Source organism: Papio anubis, chromosome 17, assembly GCF_008728515.1.
Source record: "Papio anubis isolate 15944 chromosome 17, Panubis1.0, whole genome shotgun sequence".
Classification (NCBI taxonomy): Eukaryota; Metazoa; Chordata; class Mammalia; order Primates; family Cercopithecidae; genus Papio; species Papio anubis.
The window spans coordinates 61,757,233-61,776,418 of record NC_044992.1 but is presented as its reverse complement, the minus strand read 5'-3'; positions in this window follow the sequence as shown (position 1 = coordinate 61,776,418).

Sequence of the window (19,186 nt, the reverse complement as noted above, 5' to 3'; positions counted from 1 at the left end):
AACATTTGAGATGTTTATAGATATTATAGTTAATAATGTTGACACATACAAGGAGAGGGGATCACTTATATGAAGAAAACATGCAGTTTTAAATAACAAACAAGACTGAAGTGCAGTACTTTTCAACCCTGACACACAACAGGCAGTAACAGGGGAGACTATTCTTTAAAAATGCAAATGCCTGATTCCCACCCAAGACCAATTAAATCAGAATCCCTGGGAGTGAATCAAATTCGGGAAGCAGTGTTATTGTTTTTAAATTTCTGGGATTGATTATAATGGACAACAAGTGTTGAAAATGACATCAGAGAAGGTTCGAGACTGGTAATTTGTGTGCACATATCAGTTCTGATATTATCACCTGCATAGACTTTGATGAAACCCATAAATTCTACACCTTTATTTTCCTTACCAATAATAAGGCATAAATGGCACATATCACTTATTGGTGTTATAAGGATTAAGGCGAGATATGAAATGCACCTGCCACATAATAAGGGGTCAATAGTGTATCGTCATTCTAAGATTCAAACATTCTACTCATATTCTCTTAAAATTAAAGAACTTTATTTCTGAAATAAGAGAAGAGAGCATTCTTAAGAGGCCTAACTCATGAACTGCTCATCTGTTTCTGTTTTCCTTCTCTCACCGGGTGAGCGATCAGGAAATCCACTCTGCTTTCAGTTAATTTGAAATCAAGTCACTTTGCATTGAAGAACAAAAAAGAAAGGTGCTAACTCTGTGTTTATGTGATTTCTGGGCCAGAGGCAGAACACTTTGAGCATTCCCTTACCATCATATATGCTCTTTTCACAATCCTGAACAAAATAATCCCCTATTAACCACAGAATCAGGAGTGGGTAATGACTGCATCCAAATATTTTCTACAAAGTGACTGCTGACGATGAAACTAGAAGAATGCTAAGCACTTTGCACTCTTTCATTCATTAGTTCCCCACATTATCGTAGATATATCATAGGTATGAGTTCAATTTCACCAACAAACTTCTACCAATTAGAAAGGGGCATATTCTGCATCTGAAGCCATATTTCTTTGATGCACAAACCCATTCTCTTAACAAATCAGTCACACCTTGAATTAAAAGAAACACAACACAGGAAGAATAAAATGCCCACAAGTCAACATCTTGCCTCCTAGGTTTTCTGCTTCATGGGTAAGCTAACCTATGCATTTATGGCTCTGTAGTGGTAGGAGTTCTCAAGTTTGTACAAAATGATCTCCAGGGATGATTATTAATATGCATATTTCCAGGTTTTCTCTGTTAGACATCCACAAACCTGAAGACTGAGACAGGAGCTCTGAACCTGCATTTACAGTATTCATTTTGGGTATCTCTAAGACATTTTATTTTATTATATTTGCTTTAAGAAATACCTTTCTAAATAATATTCTATAGATTTTATTTTATTGGTTGAAACTTACTGTCATAAAACAAAAGCCTCAGGTCAAAGTGGTCCTGCTATCTTCTTTTGTAAATAAAGTTTTATTAGAACACAGTCCCTCCTATTTCTGCATCATCTATGCCTGGTTTTATGACTGCACAGTTGATAAACACAACTGTGTTTTATTTCTGCACAACGCAAGCAGAAAACATTTTCTATCTGGACACTTAAAGTTTACCAGACACTGTCCTAAAATGACTCTACTGCTAAATTTTGGCAAAAGTGTGGGGCACTGATTAATTTGGAAATATTTTCTATATCTAACATCATCTGAGTTGTTCAGCTTCTGGGATTCAATGAGTATATAAAAAATGTATGTTATTCATGAAAAACTTGTCATTCATTGTGTCGTGGAAAATGCTTGTCCGACAAGTACATAGATGAATTATATTATCTCCTTTTCCTACTTTTTGATTAGCTGCAAATTCAAAGGCAAGGGAAATAGACTTTTCTCTAACCCTAAGACCAAGAAAAGCAGGTGTTCTCATCAAACCTGCAAGACAAATGGAGAAAAATCTGAAGAATCCATTATAATTCCTTTTAATTTATTTATTTGAAAAAAAAAAAAGTTAGTAAAGGCACAGACCTTTCCCTGTTGCCATACACTTAAAAAAAAAAATCAAGACTGAGGAGAAGAGCCAGTTGACATTGGTAGAGGTGACTCCTTCCAATTGCTGACTATTAGGAAAGTTAACCCACCTCTTCCTTCCCAACCCATCATTATGTAAAGGAAATAGTTGCCACATTATGTCAAGTTCCTTTGGACCAGAGAGGGAGAAAGGGACAAATCATCAAGTCAGAGAAAAGAAAAGAAGATGAGTAAGAAGCAGTCAAGTGACCAGAAGGTTGTAGTTTGAAGTATCAGAGAAAGACAATGACCAAGAAGATAAAGATTAATTTCCATTCAGAGACTACAAATGAGGACCTGACATGGTATAGGCATGCAAAGGATGCTCAATGTTTGTTGAATGAATGCACTTAGAAAAATAAAGTTGAGTTGAGGGTTCCAAAGAGAAAAGTAATGCAAGGAGCTTAAAGAAGGAAAATAAAAACATTATTTTTACACATAATCATCGAGTATCATATGAATGATCTCTAAGTATTTTCCCACTAGGGAAAATAAAAGCCCAAATTCTTCACTTCGAGCTCAGTTTCCTGGAAGAGCTAAAGGCTTGACCAGGTCTAGACTACATTTTATGTGCAGACCTTTGCCAGCTCCTCTGGCATAAGTGGCTGGGTTCCAGTGACTGCCGTTGCTCTCTCCACATTGGCTTGGTGTGTGCAGATTTTACCATCTGGTTCAACAGGAAGTATGTACTGTTTGCAGGATGCTATTGAGCTATTTTTAACAGCTAAGCTACATACAGGTATTTATGATTCTAGATCCGATTTGTAGAAACAAAATATTTGCCAATGTGAGTGCAACGAATATTTTTAACAGCCAACCATATGGCCTTGAGATGGAAATGGTCAGGGTGAACAACTGGAACAAGGCTCTTCCCTCAGCACTGCAAAAGTCATCGTTTCCTTTTGCCAGGCTGTAGTGTCAGAGACTGAGAAATGGTCATTAGCTGGCAGAAGTGGGGCTCTTACCTGGAAGAAATGGTACTGATTTTTAAACACTATTTTTCATACCAAGGGGCTCATAGAGATCCTGTTTTTGTGTATATGAGAACTCAGAATCCTACAACGTTTGTGTTAGTCTTCTCCAGGGAACTGATAGGATGTGTGTGTGTGTGTGTGTGTGTGTGTGTGTGTGTGTGTGTGTGTAAAGACATTTATAAGGAATTTTGGTTCACATGATTATGGAGGCTGGCAAGTCCAAAATCTGCAGACCAGTGTCACAGTTTAGCTACAAAGAACAGACTCTGCTGCAGAAACAGGAAGAGCTGATGTCTCAGTTCAAAGGCCATGGGGCAGGAGAATTCTCTCTTACTTGGAAGAGGATCAGGATAATGGTCAATTAAACGGACTAGATGAGACCCATTCACATTAGGGAGGGTAATCAGCCTTATTCAGTCTATCAATTTAAATACTAATTTCATCCAAAAACACCCTCACCAAAATACTCAAAATAATGTTTGACAAAATATCTGGGCACTCTGTGGCCCAGTCAAGTCAAGTTAATGTGTGAAATTAAACATTACAGGGTTCATGCCAATTGGATGGTCAAGTAAGTGTTCTGGGCCCAATGCTGGGGCATATTGTTTAACCTCAGCAGAAACTTTGATTTTTGCATTGTAACCCACAACCAAACCATTAAAAAATGGATATTTTGAAAACAGTTTAGCCAATTTACACTCCATGAGGTGATACAGAACATATAAACAGAACATATGAACATTTTCAGAGTTTTTTCAATCTTTGTCTTTTTTTTTCTCCTTAATATTCAATACAACTAAATTTGAACAGTTTGTTGTTTTTTACACTCTTTGGGCTCTCTTACCTCTATACATTTTTCATGCTGTCCTCATAGCTTAGAAGACTCTATCCTACGTTTCTAGATAGATTATTCATTTCTTGGTTCATTCAGATTTGCAACTCAAATATTCATTTCTCCACTAAGAAACTTCTACACTTCTTCACTAAAAAACAAAAACAAAACAATTCTGACTGCATTGAAATACCACATATTATATTTCTACCTTTTGAATTCCATTTTTTTCTTTTTTCTTCTTTGATTTTTTTTAATATCCAAACTAAGTCTGTAAGCACTTTGAGAACAGAGATACTGTATCTGTATATCTGTATATCTTTTCCAAGACCCAGCAGAGTGCCCTAAACCCAAGTACTCAATGAACATTGAATGGGTAAATGAATAAATAAATGTGAGTGAAAATGAAGTGAAAGAATGTTTTTCACTAAGCAGTTATCTTAATAAAATGTCACAAGTTTCCTTGATTTTCTTTTCATCCTCTGACTTGCATATGCCTCATGAATCCTGGCAAAGTTTTGGAAGGCATTCAGCCTGCCAGTTACTACAACTGCATAATCTTACCCACCCTTGCCATGTCCATCCTAAGTCACCATTAGAAATGTCTGTTTAACATTTTCATATTGCAACACAAGAGATAGCATATTTCACATCTGGTGAAATGAACTCATATAAAATCCATCTATGTCTCTTTAATTGGGTTATTTTGACCTTCAAGACATTCAGGCACATCTCCTACAACTAGCTGTGTTCAGTTAAAGGAATGTAAATTATAAAATTATAAGGACACATCTATTTGTCTTTTAAGTTTTTCAGATTCACGTTAAACTTTTAATTATCTGACAATATACTATTTTAAGTGTCCTCTTACTGCTTTTGAAAGCAAAGAGAAGATGCAAGGTCTCCTAATTCTTATATATAAGCAAGACACCCACAAGGACATGAGAACTATCTTCATTAAGTTTCGTTGGAAATTGAGGTTCTAATTTAATATTGAAGGTGCACTGGTGGCAGTACCAGAGGATTAAGGGAAATTATTCCTAGAATAAAACGATGGAAATTTCATTATCCACCTGATTTTGATCTTTGCTACCACTGAGCTAAATGAGAGAGTGTGAGAGAATATATATCCGTCCAGTTAGACATACATATTAGCTGTAACTGCAACTCATTTTGAATACATTTTCCAAGAACATCATAGGTTCTAGGTAGAGAATGATGTTAATTGCAGGGGCTCTCACATCATACCTTGAGGCACCTCAAGGTAGTGAGAAAAACATTAACCTGACTCAACCAATCCTCCATGCATCTTTGAATTTACAACATTGAGGAAATTAACATAAAATGAATCATCAGAAAAATGAGAGAAAATCCCTGAGACCTGGGGTTATGCAAATATCTCTTAAATTAAAAGATAATGCATAAAGAAAAAAATTGATATACTGGACTTCAGTAAATTTTTTCTTAATGTCCGCTTTTTAAAGGACATAGTTAAGAAAATGAAAAGCCAAGGCATTGACTGGGGGAAAAATCTATGCAAAATACTCATGCAATAAAGTTCTTTATCCAAAATATATTTGAACTTTTATCCAAAATAAATTTAAAATCTCTCAAAACTCAAAAATTTTTTTAAAAACCCAATGAGAAATGGGCAAGAGATTTGAACCGTTATTTAACTATAGAAAATATAGAGAGGAAAAATAAGTACATAAAAATGCTAAGTATCATTATTTTTTAGGGAAATGTAAACAATTAAAGCCATGATGAGCTACCACTACACATGAAATTAGAATTCGACAACAAGAGGCCGAGCGTGGTGGCTGAAGCCTGTAATCCCAGCACTGTGAAATGCCAAGCTGGGCTGATCACTGAGGTCAGGATTTCAAGACCAGCCTGGCCAATGTTGTGAAACCCTGTCCCTACTAAAAATACAAAATTTAGTCAGGCGTGGTAACACAAACTTGTAATTCCAGCTACTTGGGAGGTTGAGGCTGGAGAATCGCTTGAACCCAGGAGGTGGAGGTTGCAGACAGCCCAGATTGTGCCACTGCACTCCACCCTGGGCATCAGAGCAAGACTCTATCTTTAAATAAATAAATAGTTAAAAAATAAAGAATTCTACAACAGGAGAATAACCATAACAAGTGTTGGTAAGGATGTGGTGCTGTTGGAACTCTTATATAGGGTAAAAATCTAACATGATATAACCACTTCATGAAACAGTTTGGCAGTTTATGAGAAAGATCAACATACACATACTGTATGATCTAGCCATTCTACTCTTTGTATATACCCAATATAAATTTAAAATATGTCCATACAAAAATTTGTGCCACATTTTCATAGCAGCTTTATTTGAAATAATTAATAGTTGGAAATAATCCAAAGGTGATTACACAGGTGAGTGGATAAACAAAATTGTGAAATACCCATGCAATGCACTACGACTCAGCAATAAAATCCACTATTGATACACGCAACAACGTGGGTGAATATGAAAATATTAATGCTGAAGAAAAGAGGTCAGTCAAAAAAGACTACAGATCTTATCATTCCATTTGTATAAAATTCTAGAAAATGCTGTAGGATAGAAGGCATATCAGTGGTTGTCTAAAGATGTGGGAGGGAAGGAGAGTTAGGAAGGGAAATTGTTTATATCCCTTTATAATCCATAGAGGGAAACAACAACATTTTGGGGCTGATGATTATGCTAATTCCTTTATCGTGGCGGTTTCATTGATGTATAAATATGTCAAAACTTAGCACATATATGTATGTTAAAATTTATATCATGTATAGCACAGCACAACTGTTAATGTAATAAAAGATAATATTTGGGAGTTTTGGACTCAGGAATAACACATCCAGCCTACAAATTTTAGTGTTCGTGAAGCACAGGAATATATGAAGAACAGATACGTATAAAAATGTTTGAAAGGAATAAATAAGGCTGGAGACAAAACTGATGATAAATATCCTTTAAAATAAAAAGTGAATGAGATCAAATGTTTTTAAAAAGAAAACAGGAGAAGAGACGTGATGTGAAATTCAGGGAAGGTGATTTTTGAAATGACTCAGAAACTGTTGTTGGCAGTGCATGCTTATAAACGATTTTTAATCAACATGTAGAAAACTAAAGACAGATATGAAAGGTCATGCCTGCTCTGTTGATGACAATAAAAGACAAGACCCAAACCAACAAAAACAAAAACCCAGCATACTTCTGAATGGGCTTAGCAAGGAGTGATGGACTAAAGGAAGCTTTGGTGAACTAAATTCCAGAGAGAAACAAGCCCTGCATAAGTAAGCTAGAGTCACAGCAGCTTCCACACCTGCAGAAAGGCTCCTGGGTTGGGTACAAACACAAGGAGGAGCAGGTGCCTTGTAGACAAGGGATCCCTTTGGAGGGATGAGGAGAAATCAGCTACCTTACTTAACAGTGGGGGCTAGAAAAAAAAAAAAAAAAAAAAAAAAAAAAAGGAATCCTAAAGAGCCTCAAACACAAAAACAAATCCGTTAACCTGACAATAGCTCCATCCCAGCTGCAAATTTTGTGTGGTAAAAAAAAAAGCACTAATGGAGAGTGGGCTAAAGGGCAAAGAGAGCTCACACAGTCCTGTGCATTCTTGCAGTGCTTGGATTCCAAAGTCCTGCCAGAATGGAATCTAAAGACGAAATAGTATGTCAAACATCCCCGACACCATAAAAGGTGATAATATTGGTGGAGCTTTAGGGTTGTGGCTTGCCACAGATTAAAAAAAATCTAATAAGAGCTATGGCTCCCAGCCCTACTTTAGGAGGAATTCAAATGATGAACCCCTCACCTTAACCAAAGAGAATGAAGAGACTGGCAACTCCTTGATAAATGATATGCACAAATGATTTTTTAAAAGATTCTTTAGTCTCCACCGTTCTTTTACATAAAATGTTCAAATGTGGCCGGGCGCGGTGGCTCAAACCTGTAATCCCAGCACTTTGGGAGGCCGAGACCGGCGGATCACAAGGTCAGGAGATCGAGACCATCCTGGCTAACACAGTGAAACCCCGTCTCTACTAAAAAAAATACAAAAAACTAGCCGGGCGAGGTGGCGGGCGCCTGTAGTCCCAGCTACTCGGGAGGCTGAGGCAGGAGAATGGCCTAAACCCAGGAGGCGGAGCGTGCAGTGAGCTGCGATCCGGCCACTGCAGTCCAGCCTGGGAGACAGAGCGAGACTCCGTCTCAAAAAAAAAAAAAAAAAAGTTCAAATGCAATAAAAAATGATGACACATTGAAAGGAACAAGAAAATGTAACCCTTGAGTTGAAATCAAGGAAGAGCAGTCAGTAGAATGAGAAGCACATGTGACTTAGTCATCAGAATTAAGAGATAAGTAAATAAATAAATAAATAAATAAATAAATAAATAAATAAAAATACAAAATAATTTATGAGAAAAGATGAGTGTAATAAATAGAGTATTTCAGGAAAGAAATGGAAACTAAAAATGAACTGAATGGAAATTTTAGAACTTAAAAATATATTTGTTTGAATGGGCTATTCACAGCATAAATGCTGAATAAGAAAGCATCACTACAGTTGAAAATAAATCAATGGAAATTGCCAAAAGTAAAGAATAGAGACACAGATGTTTTAAAAAGATAATCAGAACATCAGTGACCTGTGCGGTAATATCAAACAGTCCAACATACAGAAGATGAGAGACAAAATGGAGTAGAAAAGAAAAAATATTTGAAGAATTGATCAAAATTTTCTAAATTTGATGAAAAATATTAACACAGTTCAAAAAGTTTCATGAACATAAGCAGAATAAATACAAAGTAAATCAGATCTAGGCAAGTTGCTGAAATGCAATGATAAAAAATCTTTTTTTTTTTTTTCAACTTTTAAGTTCAGGAGTACAAGTGCAGGTTTGTTAACTAGGTAAACCTGTGTCATGGGAGTTTGTTGTACAGATTATTTCATCCCCCACGTGTTAAGCCTAGTAACCATTAGCTGTTTTTCCTGATCCTCTCCCTCCTCCCATCCTTCATCCTCTGAAAGGCCCCTGTCCTGTTCTTCTCTATGTGTCCCGTGCTCTCATCATTCAGCTTCCACTCATAGAATTGAGAACATGCAGTATTTGGTTTTCTGTTTCTGTGTTTGCTGAGGATGATGGCCTCCAGCTCCATCCATGTCCCTGAAAAGAACATGTTCTCATTCTTTTTTATGGCTGCATAGGATTCCATGGTGTACATGTACCACATTTTCTTTATCCAGCCTATCATTGATGGGCATTTAGGTTGACTCCATGTCTTTGCTATTGTGAACAGTGCTGCAATAAACGTATGCATACATGTGTCTTTATAACAGAATGATTTATATTCCTTTGGGTATACACTCAGTAGTGGGATTGCTGGGTCAAACGGCATTTCTGTTTTTAGGTCTTTGAGGAATCACCACACTGTCTTCCACACTGGCTGAACTAATTTACACTCCCACCTACAGAGTATGAGCATCCCCTGTTCTCCACAATCTCACCAGCATCTGTTATTTTTTTGACTTTTTAATAGTAGCCATTCTAACTGGAATGAGATGGTATCTCATTGTGGTTTTGATTTGCATTTCTCTAATGATCAGTGATGTTAAGCATTTTTTCATATGATTGTTGGCCATATGTATGTGATAAAGAAAAAATTTTAAAAGCAGCTAAGGAGGAAATCTATATTTTACATGCAGAGGAACTCTGATAGCAATAACCATATTGTCACTCATCAGAAACAAGGCTAGCCAGAAGATAATGAAACAACAATATGAACATGCCAAAGCAGAGAGGAGGAAAAACAAAACAAAACTTTGTCACTCTAGAATTCCATGTCTAGCTAAGAGAACCTTCAAAAAGGAAGGCAAATTGAAGATATTTCACATAAACAAAACTTGAGCAAACCTGTCACCAGTCTACCTGAAGTACAAAACATATACAGGAGTTTTTTCAGGCTCAAGGGAGCTCATACTGGTGGAAAACCAGGCACTGGAAATACTTAATAGGTGAATAAAGATAGAAAAGTCCGTTTTATCTTTTTTTTTTTCTTTTTTAAAGGTAACTTACTGTTCTAAAGCAAAAATAGCAACAATGTACTATGGGGCTTACACCATACGTAAAGTTAATTAAATCAGTAAATAAGTAAGTAAATTCAGTAAGTAAATAAAATTTGTTGTAAATTAATGACAACAGTAGCACAATGGATAGAGGTGAAGTGTAGGTGACAATATACAATGTAATGATAATTAATGACAGATGAGAATAAATTAATTGTGCATATTGTAATTTTGACATCAAATACAGAGAGAGAGAGAGAGAGAAAACAGACAGGAAAAACAGGCACCTTAAAAATTTAAAGCAAAGAAAATGAGGCTAATAACCTAGTAGATGAGATAAAATGGAAGATTAGAAATATGGGATTCATGGCCGGGTGTGGTGACTCACACCTGTAATTCTAGCACTTTGGGAGGCCGAGGCGGGTAGATCACCTGAGGTCAGGAGTTTGAGACCAGCCTGGCCAACATGGTGAAATCCCGTCTCTACTAAAAATACAAAAATTAGCTGGGTGTGGTGACGCATGTCTGTAGTCCCAGCTACTTGGGAGGCTGAGGCAGGAGAATCGCTTCAACCTGGGAGGTGGAGGTTGCGATGAGCCGAGATCGTGCCACTGCACTCCAGCCTCAGCAACAGAGTGAGATGTCATTTTCCCCTCACTGGAAAAAAAGGAAAGAAAGAAATACATGATTCATCCAAATGTAAGACTCTAGCTCATTAGTTTCTAATAATTTTTATAACTAAAAACATTGCATGTCACTCGAATTTATACTCAACTCATCAAAAATACTGATGATTTGACAATTCATTAGAAGCCTTTTAAATCCTTTGGCTTTTCTGAGGTACACAGAATAATGTGTTAATTTGTTTATGAATCCAAATTCTAAAATATGCAAGCAGAACTCTGACTTTCTACTCCATGTCCTAGGAAATGGAAGTGACTTTACAGGCAAGCAAGTCCTTCATAAGATCTACTAATGCTACATCTCAGTAAAATAGATCTCATCATGGTTTAATCCTTTTCCTATTTGGTATTAGGAGGGAAAAGTACGGTTTTGATTATTTCTTTTTAAGTTGTTCTTTGGGAGGGCACCAACATCTTATTCCCAGAAAATGGATAAAATACATCCAACTGTAGGCACTTTTTTCCTACATAAATTGAATTGTGGCTTATTTGATTTACAAAATTTTTAAAGGAAAAAAAGACAAATACACTGTAGCTACAAAACTAGTTTTTAAAGGATTGAAGGGAAGTAGCCTCAGAATAACCCTAAATGTTCTTTTGATGGTGCATTCCCAAGGAAAATTTTTTAAAAATAAATAATTGTATATGTATTTGGTTAGTGCAAAAGCTGATTGTCTTTTCAGACATCCTTCTTGATGTGGTTGGAAATTGGAACAAGTTTGGAAAGCAATTTGACATTTTACAGCTTAGATATTTCCTCCTTTGCTTTCTACTTTCAGAAATGGAACGCTTCATGATAGAGAGAACAGCCAGAGGCATGAAATTCAACCAGGAATAAATATTTTAAACTACAGGTAGCCTGTACCCTTCTGAATTATATCTCTTCATATGTTTTGTGCATTTCCTTCCCTTGTCATTCTATCCAATTTCCTTTGAAATGTATAGCAGGGCACGACAAAGAAAATGTTTTACAGTATTTCCAAAGGTACCAGTGAAAAATATGTTTTGTATATTCACTACTGTACTTTGATTTTTTTGGTTGAACCAGGAAAATTACACTGAGTTGGTGGTTTTTCTGTTTTGTTTTGGTACAAAATTACTCTTTCCAAACAAGACAAGAGGAGATGAAAGAAAACGATGTTCTATTAACGTAGTATTATTCCTTTAAATAATCATCAGAAGAAATGTCTAAAGTGTTTGTGGGGAAGTAAAAATTGCACCCTACATTACTGAGGATTTTGCATGCCAGAAAGCTTAACTTACTTACCATCCCATTCAAATACCAAACAAGAACCCATGGAAAATGTTCAACTTCCGCAAGGGGAAAGTCAATTTCAGTGATTGAATGGGCCAGGGACTTGTCCAGTTTTTGTTACTGCAACCAAAATGTACTGCAGATGTGTCTTTTTTATGTTAGCAAGGCCTTTCTTTCTAGTACTTGAGCAGATTTAACTGAGCCATGAAGCTCTTTCAAGGATTTCTCCCTGTCAAGTATTCCAGTTGCTTCATTGAGAACAAAAGCGGTGAGTTAGCATTCCTTTATAACCTCAGCATGTGTCTGCCCATCCAAGGGCCAGCCAAAACCATCTCTTCACACCTTCCTTAAAAAAGGTTTTTTAAGAAGAAAATAATGGAATTTATCGTATTTTTTAAACCTAATGAATGAGAACATATTTGTTATTAAAATTATTCCACTGAGCTACATGGATAACACTAAAATAATAACGTGATAACAATAACCACATTTTGCTCCATACTTTATTCTAGAGACTGAACCACCTCTGAATACATTTGCTTTGTTTCTCAACACTCCTCCATTTTACAGATGATTGAACGAAACCTCGGGGAGGTAAAGCAACTTACTCAACCAAGTTCATAAGTGGCAAAGGCTGGACTGGTCCTTCAATGTGTCCAATTCCAAAGCCTGTGCTTAAATTGAAATTTAATGCAGAAACTCCAATCACCTTGATATGTTCTTACACTTTGTAGAGACTAACAGCCTGTTTAGATTAGGACAAACCATCAAATGTCACAAGACAGAATTTCCATTTTATCCATGAGAAATTAAAGAATTTTTAACTTATCATATTTCCTGCTTTAATTGCATCTGATTCTGATTGCTCCATTATTCTGTCTCCACTTTGTATAAATACACACATTCTGCAGTGCAGAGAAATTAACTCAGACTCAGTTCATTTGGAATTTGTGATAATTTGACTGAGACTGGATGGGTTTAAATTAACTTTCCTATTATCTATGAAAAAAGAACTTTTGAAGAAAGCTAATACTATGAAAATGGTTTCCTGAAGTTTAATCTACCTAAGAAAATATAGCAATTCTCAAGAACCTGGCAGCTACAATTTGCATATAAATGATTAGTTCTCAAATATCTCATATGAAGTTATCAAAGACGGTTCCAAAACCTTGTCAGCACTCAAATATTAGTTCAAGTTACCCTAAAGAACTTTCAAAAATAAAAATTAAAGAGGTCACCTATAAAAACACAAGCTGTCCCCATTCCCAATTATTTTCAATTGGTAAAAGTGTTTTACAAATTCACTTGTTCTCTATGTTGCTTGTTTTCAAGTCATGTCTTGTGACCATCTTTGGAATTAGTGTGTGTAGCCTTTAAAAAGCAGGAGTAGGTACTTCTAAAAATTTTACTGAGACATAACAATTGTATATATTTAAGGGTTACAGGTTTTGTTTTGTTTTTTTGGTAGAGACAGAGTTTCGCTATGTTGCCCAGGCTGGTCTCAAACTTCTAGCCTCAAGTGATTCTCCCGCCTCAGTCTTCCAAAGTGCTGGGATTACAGGCCAGAGCTACCATCCCCAGCCCACATGTGACATTTTGATACACACATACAATGTATAATGATTCAATCTAAGTAACTGGAATATCCATCATCTCAAACATTTATCATTTATTTCTTAAGAACTTTCTCATTTATTAAGAACATTCCAAATCATTTCTTATGAGTGATCTTGTTTGTTTTCATTTTTTTTAACCTAAGAATTTGACTAAGAGACAAAGATTCTAATCAGGCTCTGCTTTTAATGCAGTTAGAATTCAGGCAAATTATTTTGTTCCTAAATCTATTTCCAGTAAAAACAGATAAACTACCCAACTTACATGCAGTGGAAGAAATAAATGATATTAAACACTGGACCTGGCATATTAGTAACAGCATCATGAGGGGGAGTTTGCTTCTCTCCATCCTTCCTTTGTACACTATACAAATCTCAGCATCCACGTGCAAGAAAGATGGTTGTACCGTGACTGACCTACAAGTGCCAGATGATGTATCTACCACCTAGTGTCTGGCTGTGTCTTCCTCCCTGTCTCAGTTCAAGCCCTGTCCTGCCCCTTCTCTGTCCCAAACATGCCCTCTGGAAAGGATTCTCAATGACTCAGAAGGGTCTCGGAGTCTTCAAGAAAGAACAAATCGTAGGTTCTAGAACTAAAATATAACGGCGAAAATGTAGTGATACAATCATGGAGGAATTCCTGACAAAGCTGTTCCCCTGTTCTAAAGTTCAGGTCCCAGGCACCATGGAAAAAATGAGGAAAGGGAAGCATGAAACTAAAAGCCATTTCAGGGAAAAGCATTATTCATTTGCTGCCTGGGACCCCGGGGGCTGCGATAGAAACTGGATCTTTCCTCTTGAGGCAGGCCTAAGGGATTAGTTAAGTTGTGACCATCCACATCCTGCCAATCAGATGAGAGTCTGATAATGAGGTTCAGTCTGCAAACCCTCCCCCCTTATTTTTTATTTTTATTTTTTTTAGACACGGTCTCATTCTGTCACCAGGCTGGAGTGCAGTGGCACAATCTCCAGCTCACTGCAGCCTCCTCCTGGATTCCAGTGATTTTCAGGTTCCTAGCAAATCCCAAGTAGCTGGGTCTACAGGCGTGCACTACCATGGCCGATTAATTTTTTTGTATTTTTAGTACAGACAGGGTTTCACCATGTTGGCCAGGTTGGTCTTGAACTCCTGGCCTCAAGTGATCCGCTTGCCTGGGCCTCAAAGTGCTGCAATTACAGGCATGAGCCAGCTGTACCTGGCTTCTGCAACCTTTTTAAACAGACACTTCCAGAATCTGGGAAGTGTTGTTCATGCCATTGTTACAGGATGCATGGCAGATTCATGAAGTTTATAAAGATGTAGACATGCAATGTGGTTTGTGCTTCAAAATTCTGGGATGTATGCATAAGGACAGACATTAGGATGAGTCAAGGAGAGCTTATTTTCATGTCAATTTGAACAATTAGGACACCTGCCAGTGAAGTTATAAAAGCTGCTCTTCCCTAGGGTAAGTAGCCAATATGAATAGGGTAAAAGGCAGCAGACTAGAAATCAGATGCTTATAGGATGTCGTTCACATTAAGCTTTGCAATCAATGTAATCGCACTGAGGTAGGAACTATTATCATCACCATGTTCATCCTCCTTCCTCCATCCATCCTCCTGTATCATCATCATCGTCATATTTGATCTACAGACAACATGGTGAAGAATTCAAAACCTTGAATCCTGTAGGCCATAAGCTCAAATTCCTGTGGCTGGCACTGTAAGAACACTTTGGGTTTAAAGAAGCAGGCCTGGCATTTGAACTTGCTTCTGTCAATCATCACAGCTATGTCTGTGGGTACATTGGATATTGTCTTACAACATCAGTTTTCTCTGAAACATCAGAGGCTTAATGGAGAGAATAAATGCACAAGATCTACAACTGTGTCTCACACAAAGAAGATACCCAAGGAAATATTCTTTCCACTTATGCTCACCCCTGCTAGCTGCCTTTTTCTCTTCCAGTGCACAGAAGAATTGTGAAAGGAATAGGAGTTGACGGCATACAATAGTATTGCTGCCAATGCTCAAAGTTTGGAGGCCCAGTCTTCCTCTTTAAAACACTCAAGGAGAGTAAGAAAAGAGATTGTATAAACAGCTCTGATTTTCCTGTCTCTTGCTGCACTTCTGAATTTCACCAGTAAAGAAGTCCGAGAGCCAGTGCAAACTGAAACTGCTTTCTGATCTGTGATCCAGCACAAACACAGGGACCAAATTATATTTCCAACCAATCAATCCAGGTCCTCTGAAAAGGAAAAGCATTTCCCTAGACTGATGAATGAACTCAAATTAAAAGAGAATGCTTTACATTGACAGGTGAGCCAAGGAATTCACAAACCACAAGACAGGGCAAAAGTGTCTACCCCCAGGATAACCCTGATCTGCTCTCAAAGCATGAAAGAAAAGATGTAGTATAATGCTTTCAAAGAGCAATTTTAAGGTACCTTTATAAGGGACTATCTACAGACATCTTTAAATAGAAACATCGGGACCTCAAGAAACATAATTTATCATATCCATTTTTGTCTATAAAAAGGATTCTTTGGCAGTCTGCCACAAAATCAACATATTCATATCACTCGGGATCTATTAATCTGACAAAATGTCAGCAATACAGAATGATTTGGGGCAGATATTTGGCAGCAAATATAAATACCTCCAGACTAATGTGTGGAGTTGGTGGTGGGGTGAAGGAAGATTCTGTTGGAATCTTTATAAGCTCAAATATCTGGCACTTATAAAATTTTCCTACTTGGCTACCTAGGGAGGAATAATATTAGTAGGACCATTTGTACAGAAAGATACGCTGCTTAGCTCTTTTCAAAAATTTTTGTGGCCGAGTACGGTGGCTCACGCCTGTAATCCCAACATTTTGGGAGGCCGAGGTGGGTGGATCACCTGAGGTCAGGAGTTCGAGACCAGCCTGGCCAACATGGTGAAACTCTGTCTCTACTAAAAATACAAAACCTAGCAGGGCATGCTGATGGGTGCCTGTAATCCGAATTGCTTGGAAGGGTGAGGAGGGAGAATCTCTTTAACCCTGGAGGCAGAGGTTGCAGTGAGCCAAGATCTCACCACTGCACTCCAGCCTGGGCAATAGAGCAAGACTCTGTCTCAAAAAAAAAAAAAAAAAGTAAAACCTAGAATGTTACATAATAATTGCAGTAAAATCAGAACGTAAAAATATCCAAAAACTAAAATGAAATAACCTGCAATACAACTAATCCAGAAGTAACAACTATTGTCATTTTGGTGTATATCCTTCCAGATAGTTTATATGTGTAACTATCTAGATTTCATTATTTATTACTAATGTGTCACCGTATGTGTCTTACAAAAATGGAATCTTACTATATATACTCTTTTTCAACTAGCCACTCAAGACCATCATAGAAAACAGAAAATTCAAATAAATGAAAAAGAAAATGTTTTAAATCACCCAGTTCTCCAGTACTTGGTATCTGTCTTCTCTAATATTTTCAACATATTTTTAATATGTTGACTAAAATATTTTATATAAATGTCATTATTCTATAAGACGTGTTGTGTTACCTCACTTCCTCATTAACCCTAAACAATCTTTCATGTCAAAAAACGAGTATATGTTATCATTGTTGATGGGCTACTAGTCCATCCTTGAATAAATTTTGCATTTTTGGAAAAGATTTTTAGGTCAGGAAATATATAATTCACCCTCTACAAAATACTATCAGAGAGCAAGCATTTCCCCATTACCATATATAATTCACCCTTCTACAAAACACTATCAGATAGCAAGCATTTCCCCATCACCATATATAATTCACCCTTCTACAAAACACTATCAGATAGCAAGCATTTCCCCATCACCTAGCCAGTGTTGGACCCTATCATTCATTTTTATCATTGTCAGTTTCATAGAAGAAAAATGCTAAGTGTTTGCTAAATAAATCAAAATTCACCCCAAAAGATGTCCATGTTCATATGTTTAACAAATGCTTCTACAGCCTTTGCTGCTTTAATTGCAAGAAAATGCTTTTGTACCCAAGCATATCGTTCTAATACTCAATAGCTATTAATTAATGTAGTTCTCTTAACAACCTGATAAGATAGGTGTCGTGATAATTTTCTCCATTTGATAGATGGGAAAACCAAAGTATGAAAAGCTGAGGTGACTAGATCGGGAGGATACAACTAGTAAGCAAGGGAGCTGGAATTCAGATCAGGCAGCTTCTGACATTTACCTCCAAATTTTGACACTTGGGTCCCTCACCCTTGTCAAATCTCTTCACAAACTGATCTCTTTTAGCGTCAGCAAAGCACTTACCAAATATTCCTCAGTGGATTTTCCCTTAAATGACAATATGGTTTGTCTGTGTCCCACCCAAATCTCATCTTGAATTGTAGCTCCCATAATCCCCACGTGTTGTGGGAGGGACACCATGGGAGGTAATTGAATCATGAGAGCAGGTTTTCCCCATGTTTTCTCATTAGAGTACGTAAGTCTCCCCGAGATCTGATGGTTTTAAAAAGGGCAGTTCCCCTGCACACGCTCTCGTGCCTGCCACTGTGTAAGATGTGACTTTGTTCCTCCTTTGCCTTCCGCCATGATTGTGAGGCCTCCCCAGTCATGTGGAACTGTGAGTCCATTAAACCTCTTTTTCTTTATAAATTACCCGGTCTCCGGTATTTCTTCATAGCAGTATGACAATGGACTAATACATGTGATAACAATGCCCTAAGACCACAAGAGAAGTTTGGAAAGTAAACAGCGGACAAAAATGACTATGATGACTATGATTGGGTTACAAAATGATATATTACCCCTGGGACTGGGTTACTGTCACTCTGAGCAAAATTCAGGGTTCTGTTTGCAAATAAAAAGTCAGAGTTGTAGCGATGGCTGTTGAGTAACCAAGAAAAGGTATCTGCCACCACAGGTGGCAGACAGTGTTCAGTGTCAGTGCTCAGTGTCAGCAGTGACAGGTGCACATCTTCTTCTGGCCTGGGCTGCAGTGACAGCAACAGTGGACAGTGGTGGCAAACAGAAAAAGGAGTCTCTATCCAAGAACACAGGGTCCTCCAGCTCAAGAAGAACATATCAGAGTTTTGGTTCCAGTTTCAGGATGAATGAAAATGGGACTTGCCTTTTGGTATAAGCCAGTTCTATGCTGTGTGTGCAACAGCCCAAATGGAGGAATGAGGCTCTCACAGAGTATGGAGAGCCTGAGAAAGGGCAGACCCGGAGATGAATCACACTAGTACATGGAAAGGCTAGAATGGCACACAGCAGAAGTACCACCAGTGAGACATTAAACTGGAAATAAAGGCAGTGTCCTAAATGTTATGCTAAACTAAAGACAAAACCAAGAATCAGAATCTTGTAGATGGTTCAAGGATGACATTCAGAAGCCTAAACTTGGCTGAGTGTAAGAAGAGACATGTCTTAAGTTCAGATATTTAAATGGGCCACAGCGAGAATTGTAATGTACGCAGAAGGCACAGGTCAAAATCTTGGGTCTTCAATGTATAGGAGAAAGGAAGTACAAGAGAATTCCAAGCAGGAACAGCATCTCAAGTTCAAAGACAGGTACATCTGCATACTAATGTAGACCAGAGCTGTGTGCCTACTGTCCTAGATCGTCAATAACCAATAAAGTCTAGATAACGTGAGCTCCTTTCCAGGGCAAGGCAGGGCT